This window comes from Megalobrama amblycephala, linkage group LG9 (assembly GCF_018812025.1).
Source record: "Megalobrama amblycephala isolate DHTTF-2021 linkage group LG9, ASM1881202v1, whole genome shotgun sequence".
NCBI lineage: Eukaryota > Metazoa > Chordata > Actinopteri > Cypriniformes > Xenocyprididae > Megalobrama > Megalobrama amblycephala.
The window spans coordinates 43,475,477-43,487,704 of NC_063052.1; positions in this window are offsets into that span (position 1 = coordinate 43,475,477).

Here is a 12,228-nt window from a genome sequence, read left to right on the forward strand (position 1 = left end):
GTTGTAGTTCCTTCACTGTGGATGGACGAGGCCACTTTAACACTGCCTGAACCTTGCTGTCGTCCATAGCAACGCCCTCCGCACTGATGATGTATCCTAAGAATGATGTGGAAGTCTGATGGAATTCACATTTTTCAAGTTTGGCATAAAGTTGATGATTAATGAGTCTTTGGAGAACAGATCGTACATGTTGAACATGTTCGGGGTAGTTCTCTGAGAAGATCAGAATATCATCGATGTAGACAATCACCCATCTATTTAGCATGTCACGGAAGACGTCATTAATGAATGCTTGGAACACTGAGGGACTATTGACCAGCCCGAAGGGCATAACCCAGTATTCATAGTGCCCGGATGTAGTGGAGAAGGCGGTCTTCCATTCGTCCCCCTCCCGTATACGGATGAGATTATAGGCGCTGCGAAGGTCGAGCTTGGTGAAGAACCGGGCTGTGCATAGTTGTTCCAAAGCGGAGGGGACCAAAGGCAGGGGATACCGGAACTTCACTGTGATATCGTTGAGCCCACGATAATCTATACAGGGTCTCAGACCTCTGTCCTTTTTTTAACAAAGAAGAAACCTGCTGATGCTGGTGACGTAGAGGGTTGAATGAAGCCCTTAGCCAGCTCTTCCTCGATGTACTTCCTCATGGCCTCTGACTCTGGTTGGGATAGTGGGAATATACGCCCCCTGGGGGGCGTAGAGCCAGGGATCAGCTCGATTGCACAGTCGCTGGTGCGATGAGGAGGAAGCTGAGAAGCTTTGGATTGACTGAATGCTTCCACAAGATCATGATAGTCAGCGGGCAGTTTGTCATGGGGAGAGATGATGATGGGTGAGGTTTTGTGGGATTCTGGACATGTGGGAGCCTGGATACAAGTTTGATGACAATACTCCGACCAGTGGGTAATTTGACTGTCCGACCAGGAAATTTGTGGGTTATGTTGTCTGAGCCATGGAGAACCGAGAATGAGTGGGTGCCGTGGAGATTTTATAAGGAAAAAATCTTATAGATTCCCTATGCAGAGATCCGATCTGTAAAGTGATGTCATCACTGGTGTAGCGAACATGTCCAGTCCCTAGAGGGCGTCCGTCTAGCGCCGCCACTGACAACACAGAATTGCATGGGATTAGTGGAAAGCCGTGGGCTTGTGCAAAATCCAGGTCCATGAAATTGCCTGCAGCACCAGAATCTATCATAGCCTCGGTCTGAATTATTCCCTCCTGATACAACAGCATAGCTGTAATTACGATGTTAGAGGAATTAGAATTTACACTCACCGCAGAAGCACCTCGACTGGTGGGTCTCGTGGGGCAGGAGGCTCGCATATGGCCCGGCTGGCCGCAATACAGACACAGGTGGTGTTGCATGCGTCTGTCTCTCTCCTCCAGAGTCAGGTGAGTGGTGCCGACTTGCATGGGTTCAGGTTCACTGAGAGAAGTTGTGGTGGCAGGAAATGACAGTGTCTTTTTACTGGGGCCCCTCGATCTGATTAAATTGTCTATGCGGATGGCTAGATCGATAAATCCGTTCAAATTCCTCCCCTCGTCACGGCAAGCCAGTTCAGATTGTAGCTCTGCGTTTAACCCTTTGCGGAACAGAAGCTTGAGGGTGTCCTCGACCCAGGATGTTTGTGCAGCTAGGGTGCGGAAGGTGAGTGCATATTCCGCTGCGGTCTGTCTGTCCTGACGAAGTGTCAGAAGAAGCTCACCCGCCTCCTTTCCTCTCTTGGTGTGTTCAAAGACCTCGCGGAAGCACTGTAGGAAAGATTCGAGGGTGGAGTGCGAGGTTCGCCCATTAATCCACACGGTAGTAGCTTTATTACAAGATCGTGGTCGTACAGGCAGGGGTCAGACAACAGCAACAGCAATATAGTAGGCAAGACAGAATCAGAGACAATACCAGGCAGTAGATCAGGACGGGCGGCAGACAATACAAGAGTAATCAGAATCCAGGCAGAATGGTCACAAGGCAGGCGGCAGGCAGAGTACAGAGGTTCAGGGCAGTCCAAGGTCATACATGGGATAAACAAGACACAGGGGAAAACGCTCAGAAATGTATGCATAGCAAAACAAGACTTCGCGAAGCATGAAGGGATCAGAGAGTCATTTATAGTCCATGGGATGAGCAGCAGGTGTGAGAGTGGGCAGTGTGTAATCAGTCCAGGTACGTGGTGTGGGAAATGTAGTCCATGAAATGACTAGTACTCCAGTGATGGCGCCCTCAGGTGGTGATCGGAGGGAGCCACAGAGACCGTTTCTGTGACAGATATAAGGTCAAGTCAAGTCAAGTCACCTTAATTTATATAGCGCTTTTTACAATGCAGATTGTGTCAAAGCAGCTTTACATTGATAACTGGTACATAATTTTGCTGCACAGCAGCTCTTAAAGAATAGTGTCAATGCAGGCAGATCAAAGCACTGTTGAATAAATGTCAAGAATACTGTTGAATATCAAATGTCAAGTCAAATGTCAAGTGTCCCCAACTAAGCAAGCCAAAGGCGACAGCGCCAAGGAACCCAAACTCCAACAGGTGACATCAGGTGGTAAACAATTGGCAAATAGGTGTTAAAATGGAGAAAAAAAACCTTGGGAGAAACCAGGCTTAGTCGGGGGGCCAGTTCTCCTCTGGCGAACAGTGCTTTGTTACGAATCAGGTTGCTATCATAAGTCTGATAGGATCGCAACAGTCAAAGTATTTATTTCAGTTCCATCCAGTTGAGGATCGTATTCATCACGCCGGTATGGACAGTCTGTTGAGGAACTGTGGCACTGGCTGTCGTGTCGATGAGGTCTTCACTATGGATGATCTAGTTGACTCGATCTCTGCTGATACTTCAGGGCTGCGTTGTGGTCGTGTCAAGGCGCAGGTCCTCGATCTCACCTGAATACGGCCCGGATCTGGTTGACTAGGGTAAACCTCGGGATAAACAGAAAGACTAATATTAGCGTAGATGGCATTCTTTTTCTGATGTAACGAGTACATCTGGTGTTATAGGAAGTGTTCCCGGTTCCGGCTGACCTAATTTATGCAGCCTAATAATCCTTTAACGGATTTGAAAATATAAATTGATAATGTGTTATGTGTATGCCAGGTTAAAGAGATGCGTTTTTAGTCTAGATTTAAACTGACAGAGTGTGTCTGCATCCCGAACAATGCTAGGAAGATTGTTCCAGAGTTTAAGTGCCAAATAGGAGAAGGATCTACCGCCTGCGGTTGATTTTGATATTCTAGGTATTATCAGCTGGCCTGAATTCTGAGATCGCAATAAATGTGAAGGATTATAATGATTTAAGAGCTCACTCAGGTACTGGGGAGCCAAACCATTTAGTGCTTTGTAAGTAATTAGCAAGATTTTAAAATCTATACGATGTTTAACAGGAAGCCAATGCAGTGATGACAGAACTGAACTAATATGGTCATACTTCCTAGTTCTAGTAAAAACTCTAGCTGCTGCATTTTGTACGAGCTGTAGTTTATTTATCAAGCGGGAGGAACAACCACCCAGTAGAGCATTGCAGTAATCTAGCCTTGAGGTCATGAACGCATGAACTAACTGTTCTGCATTTTTCATTGAGAGGATATGTCGTAGTTTAGAGATATTTTTAAGATGGAAGAATGCGGTTTTAAAGATGCTAGTAACATGGCCTTCAAATGAAAGATTGGTATCAAAGAGCACACCCAGGTTCCTAACTGACGACGAAGACTTAACAGAGCAACCATCAAGTGTTAGACAGTATTCTAGGTTATTGCGTGAAGTAGTTTTCGGTCCAAAAATTTGAATCTCTGTTTTTTCTGAATTTAGTAGTAGGAAATTACTGGTCATCCAGTTTTTTATATCAGCTATACATTCTGTTAATTTAGCGAATTGGTAAGTTTCGTCAGGGCATGAAGAAATATAGAGCTGAGTATCATCAGCGTAACAATGAAAACTAACGCCATGCTTCCTAATGATATCTCCCAAGGGTAGCATGTACAGAGTGAAAAGCAAAGGTCCTAGTACTGAGCCTTGCGGTACTCCATATTTAACTTGTGATTGATATGACATCTCATCGTTTACTACTACAAACTGATAACGGTCAGATAAGTATGATTTGAACCATGCCAATGCAATTCCACTAATGCCAACATAGTTTTCGAGTCTATTTAGAAGAATATTGTGATCAATAGTGTCAAATGCAGCACTAAGATCCAGTAACACTAATAGAGAGATACAACCACGATCTGATGATAAGAGCAAATCATTAGTAACTCTAATGAGAGCAGTCTCAGCACTCACAGATACTATTTCTTTCTAAAAAGGAACATAGTTGTGATGAAACTGCCTTTTCTAGTATTTTTGACAGAAAAGTGAGATTTGAGATCGGCCTGTAATTGACTAATTCTCTAGGATCAAGTTGTGGTTTTTTAATAAGAGGTTTAATAACAGCCAGCTTAAAAGTTTTTGGTACATATCCTAGTGATAAAGATGAATTAACAATACTAAGAAGAGGATCTATGACCTCCGGAAGCATCTCTTTCAATAGCTTAGTCGGTATAGGGTCTAACATACATGTGGATGATTTTGATGATTTAACAAGTTTAGACAATTCTTCCTCTCCTAAAGCAGTAAATGAATTGAATTTTTCTTCAGGGACACTACAATGCACTGTCTGACACAATACTGTAGTAGACGGTTGACTGGTTATAATTTTCTCTCTAATATTATCAATCTTGCAATCTGTGCTCTTTGGAAACATCAGAAGTTGAAGCTTTATTTCTTGTTAATTTAGCCACTGTATCAAATAAATACTTAGGGCTGTGTTTATTTTCTTCTAAAAGTTTTGAAAAATAGGCAGATCTAGCAGATTTTAAGGCCTTTCTGAACTCAATCATTCTCTCTCTCCATGAAATGCGAAATACTTCTAGTTTTGTTTTCTTCCAGCTGCGTTCCATTTTTCTAGCTGCTGTTTTTAGGGCCCGAGTGTGCTCATTGTACCATGGCGTTGGATTAATTTCCTTAATCTTTTTTAAATGCAAAGGAGCAACTGAGTCTAATGTGCTGGAAAAGACAGAAGCAATAGTTTCTGTTGCAACATCGAGGTCTTCTAAGCTGTCTGGTATGCTAAGGCGATGAAACTGATCAGGAAGATTATTTATAAAGCGATCTTTAGTGGTAGAAGTGATGGTTCTACCATATTTATGGCAGGGAGGCAGTTTAGCCTCTTTGACTAAATGTAGTATACACGAGACTAGATAATGATCTGAGATGTCGTCACTCTGCTGCTGAATTTCAACGGCATCAATATCGATTCCATGTGACAATATTAGATCTAAAGTATGATTACAACAATGAGTGGGTCCTGACACGTGTTGTCTAACACCAATAGAGTTTAGAATGTCTGTAAATGCCAATCCCAATGAGTCTTTTTTATTATCTACATGGATATTAAAATCACCAACAACAAGGACTTTATCTGCAGCTAGTACTAATTCTGATAGAAAATCGGCAATTTCTTTGATAAAGTCTGTATGGTGTCCTGGTGGCCTGTATACAGTAGCCAGCACAAATGTCAACTTACATAATGTTACGTAAAGCACCATCACTTCGAAGGAATTATATTTGAAAGACTTCTGGCTGATACTGTAAATATTACTATAAATTACAGCAACACCTCCTCCTTTGCCTTTCTGACGTGGATTGTGTCGATAATCATAACCTTGAGGACTAGACTCATTTAAAATAATGTAATCGTCCGGTTTAGCCAGGTTTCTGTCAAACACAGCACATCTAGATTATTGTCTGTGATAATATCGTTTACAATAAGTGCTTTTGAAGAAAGTGATCTAATATTTAACAACCCAAGCTTTATCATTTGTTTATCATTATTATCTCTATTTTTTATTTGTTGAACATCAATTAAATTTTTACCATTAAATGGGTTTGGAAGTTTTTTGTTTTTATTTATTCGGGGTACAGACACAGTCTCTATTTGATAATATCTAGGTGCAAGAGTTTCTATGTGTTGGGAATTATCTGACTTCTGTAACGTGAGGCAGCTAGCAGACGGTCGGTTTAGCCAGTCTGTCTGCTTCCTGTCCTGGGCCCCAGTTTGTCATGTTTTAGTTCTGAGACTATGTGCCATATTACTAGAGAGAAGAGCAGCACCATCCCGGGACGGATGAATACCATCTCTTTTCAACAGGTCAGGTCTGCCCCAAAAACTTTTCCGATTGTCTATGAAACCTATATTATTCTGCGGACACCACTTAGACAGCCAGCCATTGAGTGATGATAATCTGCTAACTATCTCATCACTCCGACGAACAGGAAGGGGACCAGAGCAAATTACTTCTCCTGACATTGTATTTGCGAGTTCACACACCTCTTTAATGTTAATTTTAGTGATTTCCGGCTGGCGAAGTCGAACATCATTTGTGCCGACGTGAATAATAATTTTAGAGTATTTACGATTAGCATTAGCCAGCACTTTTAAATTTGCTTTGATGTCAGGTGCTCTGGCTCCCGGCAAACTTGTGACTATGGTGGCTGGTGTCTCTATTTTCACGTTCCGTGTAATAGAATCGCCAATAACTAGGGCACTTTCAACAGGATTCTCAGTGGGTCTCAGTGCGTCACTGAGTGGGGAGAACCTGTTTGATGTTCTTACTGGAACGGAAGAGTGGTGTTTTCCGCGGCTAGGCCGCCTCACCGTTACCCACGTGCCCTGCTGCGCAGGCTCTACAGCCGGAACCGAACAATGTACAGAGTTCATAAGCTAGTTGCATCCAAAACAGTATCTGAAGCCCCTGCATTCTTACTATCCTCAATTAAAGTTTGGATGCGTGTCTCTAATTCTGAGATTCTCTCTGTCAGCCTGACTATTTCCCTACATTTATGACATGTAAATCCCTCGTCGCTGACAGAGAGAGCTATACTGAACATGTGACAGATGGAACAGGAGACGATGCTGGGAGAGGATGACATGACTCACCGTGTTTGTAGACTGATCCGATCCGAGTTACCACAGCTGTTTGATGAACGCGTTGAAAGAGGAGCGCGCGAGACTGATGACAAGTTAACAAGCTAGCGAGATGCAAACGCGTTGTAACAGCGATTTAGATACAAAGATTACAAGCTAGCAACGTCAGATTAATGTGGTAGGCAATAATAATAATATAAGCAACAATGAATAAAAGTAAGAGATTCAATAAAAGTAAGAGAAAACAAAGCTATACTGAGACGCAAACCACCAGCAGCGAGGCAGCGAGTAGAGGCAGCGAGGCAGACAGGAGCAATCGAGCAATCAGGAACGACGAGTCAAGTGGAAAAAGCGGAAGAAGAGCAAACAGCATAAACTCACAACTGTGTGTTACATAAACTGGTGATTCTGATCATGAGTTTTTAATCACACAATTCTGACTTTATAACTTGTAAATGTAAGTTTAGAACTTGTAAATCTGAGAAAAAAGAAAATTACGAGGTGTAAAGTCAGAATCGCTTGATAAAAACAATTTTGAGTTATAAGATATAAACTAACAATTATGAGAAAAAAAGTATGAATTGTGATTTTATATCACACAATTGTAAGAAAAAAGTCAGAATTGTGAGATAAAATGTCACAATGACCTTTTTTTATTGTGTATTCAGTGGCTGAAACAAGCTTCCATACTAGTCTGACTAGTGCTGGCTAGAATAAATAAAGCTTGTTCATTGATCAGTATTTGATGAATTTGTTATTTTGTGCTTTAGTGGATCGGACAGTTGAGATGGACAGGAAAGCGTAGGGTGGAAAGAGGGGAACAGGATCGGTGAAGGACCTCGAGACGGGATTCAAACTTAGGTCAGCGAAGGAACAGTTGTGCTGTACGTCAGTGCATTATCGCTATCAGAGCTGACATTGAGCTGTGTGTGTTCCTGGATGAAGGATCTAAAGATTCTCAATAGCATTCATTTTTACACCATTTATCATTTATTCATTATGCTATTATTATTATTCATTTATGTATTTTACATTACTTATTCTGGTAACACTTTAGAATACTGATCCTTCATTAATGAATAACTACACAGGAACAAATGAATAATGCATTATTAACACTCTAGTAACTACTATTAAACTAACAATAAACTCTGATTAATGAATTAGTAAGTAATAGTGCTCAGTTGTAGGTGGTAGTTCACTATTAACTAATCAGTAACTACTGTTCCCTTTCAGTCGGTCACGTTCGATGTACGTCAGTAGTGACTGACGAATTGGGATATCGCTTAGAGAGCCCTATCAGCTTCGTGTGAACTAAAACAAGCCAATGGAATTGGCGTGCGATATTTGCATAATGCGCACCGCCCCCGACAGGTGTATATAAATAGGAAGCAGATGCAATCGCACTCTGTCTTTCGCTTCGGAGCCAAACACTGGTGTCCTGCTTCAGAAAAAAGACTTTTTTCAAAGTGAAACTAAACTGCCTCAGAAGAAGATCAAACAGCGCTGTTTTGTGTTGGCAGTCAAGGCACTTCAGCGAGGTCGCGAGCTTCCGGGGAGCCTGAGCTTAAAAGCTCTCAACTGCTGTTTTAACAGCAACTCTCAAATCTCCACTACTATAAGAGTTTGTTGCGATTTGGGCCGGTTTCCCCGGTGTGTGTCAGGGAGTGGTGTACCTGCACATATCGCGTCACTCCCTGTGTGCTTCAGCACGAGTGAGCTGACTGTTCCCCTTCTAAAAGAGCTTTACAGACGAACCCTGACAGTATGTCATTTCGTCTGTGCGTTACTGGGTGCGGTCGTTCCCTGGTCCCTGCTGATGGGCACAATCGCTGCATCTCGTGTTTGGGCGTTCAGCACGCAGAAGCAGCTTTTGTGGATGGTTCATGTTCCCATTGCGGGAATATGACTATCGCGGTGCTGAGGTCTAGACTCTCCTTCCTGAAGTCTCAGGAAGTGGGGGTCCCCTCCCCTATGCCCCGTTCGACCGTTTTTTCCGGCCCGGTCGGAATGACGGTTCGGCGGCGTATAGGAAGGGTGACTTGAGGATCACGGTCAGGGCTTCCCCGCCGAGCACCGCTCCGCGGGCCCCTGCCGCCTCACCAGCACCGCAACCCATCGTGCCGCCGTTGGTTTCCGCTGGGCCCTCTACGGACTGTCCAGCCGTTACCTTTGGTGCGCCTGCAGTGGAGCAGATGTCGATCTCTGCATTGGAAGACGAGCCAGAGTCCTCGGGGGAGGAAGATCCGGCTGCGCTGCCGCCCTCCGGGACGGTAGCGTTGACCGAGTCGGATCCCGAGTTGACGGCTGTGCTTTCCCGGGCCGCCATGTGTGTCGGGCTCGAGTGGAATCCTCCACCCTGCCCCGGCCCATCTCGGTTGGATGATTGGTACTTGGGGGGGGGGTCGCGCTGGTCAGGTCCAGCGTCCCGCCCCAATGCCCTTCTTCCCGGAAGTGCACGATGAGGTGACCAGGTCTTGGCAAGCACCGTATAGTGTTCGTGCAAGGCCCGGTCCCTCGTCCGCCTTCACCTCCCTGGACGGCGGGGAAGCCAGGGGATACGCGAGGATCCCGCCAGTCGAGCGGTCTGTTGCGATGCAGTTGTGTCCAACGGCCACTGGCTGGCGTGGTGAGCCGCGCCTCCCGTCCCGGGCCTGTAAGTTCTCAGCCGGTCTGACTGAGAAGGCTTACAAAGCCTGTGGGCAGGCTGCCTCCGCCCTGCACGCGATGGCCCTTTTGCAGGTTTACCAGGCAAAGGCGCTGTCGGAGATGCCCCAGGAAGGGCCTGACCAACAGTTGCTTGGGGAGCTGCGCGCTGCCACTGACCTTGCCCTCCGGGCAACGAAGGTGACAGCACGCTCTGTTGGTCACGCGATGTCAACTCTGGTAGTCCAGCAACGCCATCTCTGGCTGACCCTGGCAGACATGCGGGAAACCGACAAACATCGGTTCCTGGATTCCCCGTGTCTCCGGTCGGCCTTTTTGGCGACGCAGTGGAGAGCTTTGCCCAACAGTTCTCCGCTGCACAGAAGCAGGCTGAGGCCATTAAACACGTTATGCCACGGCGGTCCGCTGCTGCCTCCACCCAGCCGCCTGTGGCTCAGCCTCAGCCTGCTCGTCGCCGAGGGCGCCCGCCTGCGTCGTTCTCCGCCCCTGCTAAGTCGGCAAAGGGTGCCGGTCGCGGATGGGGTGCCCAGCCCGTCTCTGCCAAGCCAGGTGGCAAACGGTCAAAGAAATCACGGCCCTGAGACGGGCGACCTGGAGGGGAAGGTTCTCGCTCTTCGGGAGAGTTTTCCATCTTCTCTCCCACCCCCGGAGGAGGGCCGGGGGGAATTTGTGTTGTCTGTCCATCTACCGCCGCTGGCTCCCCGGAGTCCAGCGGTACCCACTTTATCACAAAAAGAGCAGTTTCCTCAAACTCCAGGTCACAAGAAGGCGCGTCTGCCAGTGTGCCAGGCCCCGCCTTGCCGCTCGCAGCCCCTCCCTTTCCGCCAGCAGGTGGCAGTGTGATGGTGCAGGCCGCGTCCCGTGCGCCGTCTCCCATACACACTGCTGCCTCGCAGAGTCTGACCACACTCCGGGCCGCTTCCATGCCGTCCGAGTCGGGTCCCGTACTCTGCCTCGCTGCCCCACCCCCGGTGCGTCTGTGGTGCCTTTGGTCCCGCTGGCTCGGAGTCTGGAGGCGTGGACCACGCTTCCCAGCCCGTCCCGCTGGCTCATTCGCACTATCAGACTCGGCTATGCGATTCAGTTCGCACGGCGTCCCCGGTTTTCAGGGGTGTCCACTTCACTCAAGTGTCGTTGGACAGTGCACCTGTTCTCCGGGCGGAGATTGCTGTCCTACTGGTGAAGGATGCAATCGAGCCGGTCCCTCCAGCCGATATGAAGTCAGGGTTCTACAGCCCCTACTTCATTGTACCGAAGAAGGGCGGTGGGCTACGGCCAATCCTGGATCTGCGCGTTTTGAACCGGTATCTTCACAGGATGCCGTTCAAGATGCTCACGCAGAAGCGCATTTTCGAATGCGTCCATCCCCGGGATTGGTTTGCAGCAATCGACCTGAAGGACGCGTACTTTCATGTCTCGATTCTGCCTCGACACAGACCCTTCCTACGGTTTGCGTTCGAGGGTTGGGCATATCAGTACAAAGTCCTACCCTTCGGGCTGGCCCTGTCACCCCGCGTCTTTACGAAGGTTGCGGAGGCGGCCATTGTTCCCCTCAAGGAACAGGGCGTTCGTATTCTCAACTATCTCGACGACTGGTTGATCCTGGCCAGCTCGCGAGAGCAGTTGTGCGAACACAGGGACATGGTTTTAGCTCACCTCAGCCGGTTGGGTCTTCGGGTCAACTGGGACAAGAGCAAACTCGCCCCCGGGCAGAGGATCTCTTATCTCGGTCTCGAGCTAGACTCGGTCGCACAGACTGCACGTCTCACCGAGGCGCACGTCCAGTCGGTGTTGAACTGCCTGAGCTCGCTCAAGCGCAGGACAGCGGCCCACTGAAAGATTTTCAGAGGCTCCTGGGGCATATGGCATCTGCAGCCGCAGTCACGCCGCTCGGATTGCTCCATATGAGGCCGCTTCAACACTGGCTCCACGGCCGGGTCCCGAGATGGGCGTGGCAGCGCGGCACGCTCCGTGTCCCCGTGACACCGACCTGCCGTCGCACCCTTGTCCAGTGGTCGGACCCTTCATTCCTGCAGGCCGGAGTACTCCTCGAACAAGTGTCCAGGCATGCTGTGGTCTCCACAGATGCCTCTGCCACGGGATGGGGGGCCACGTACAACGGGCATGCAGTGTCGGGCCTTTGGACGGGGCCTCAGCTGCATTGGCATATCAATTGCCTCGAGTTGCTAGCGGTACGTCTTGCTCTGGCCCGCTTCAAGGAGCTGCTGTCAGACAAGCACGTACTGGTCCGCTCGGACAGTACTGCGGCCGTTGCGTACATCAACCGTCAAGGTGGTCTACGCTCCCGTCGCATGTCGCAACTCGCCTGCCATCTCTTGTTGTGGAGTCAGAAGCATCTGAGGTCCCTTCGGGCCACTCATGTCCCAGGTGTGCTCAACCGTGCAGCCGACGAGCTCTCACGGCAGCCTCCACTTGCGGGCAAGTGGCGGCTCAACCCCCAGGCGGTTCAGCTGATTTGGCAGCATTTTGGCGAGGCCCACGTAGACCTGTTTGCCTCCCCAGAAACTGCCCACTGCCAGTGGTTCTATTCCCTGACCGGCGGCACGCTCAGCACGGATGCCCTGGCACACAGCTGGCC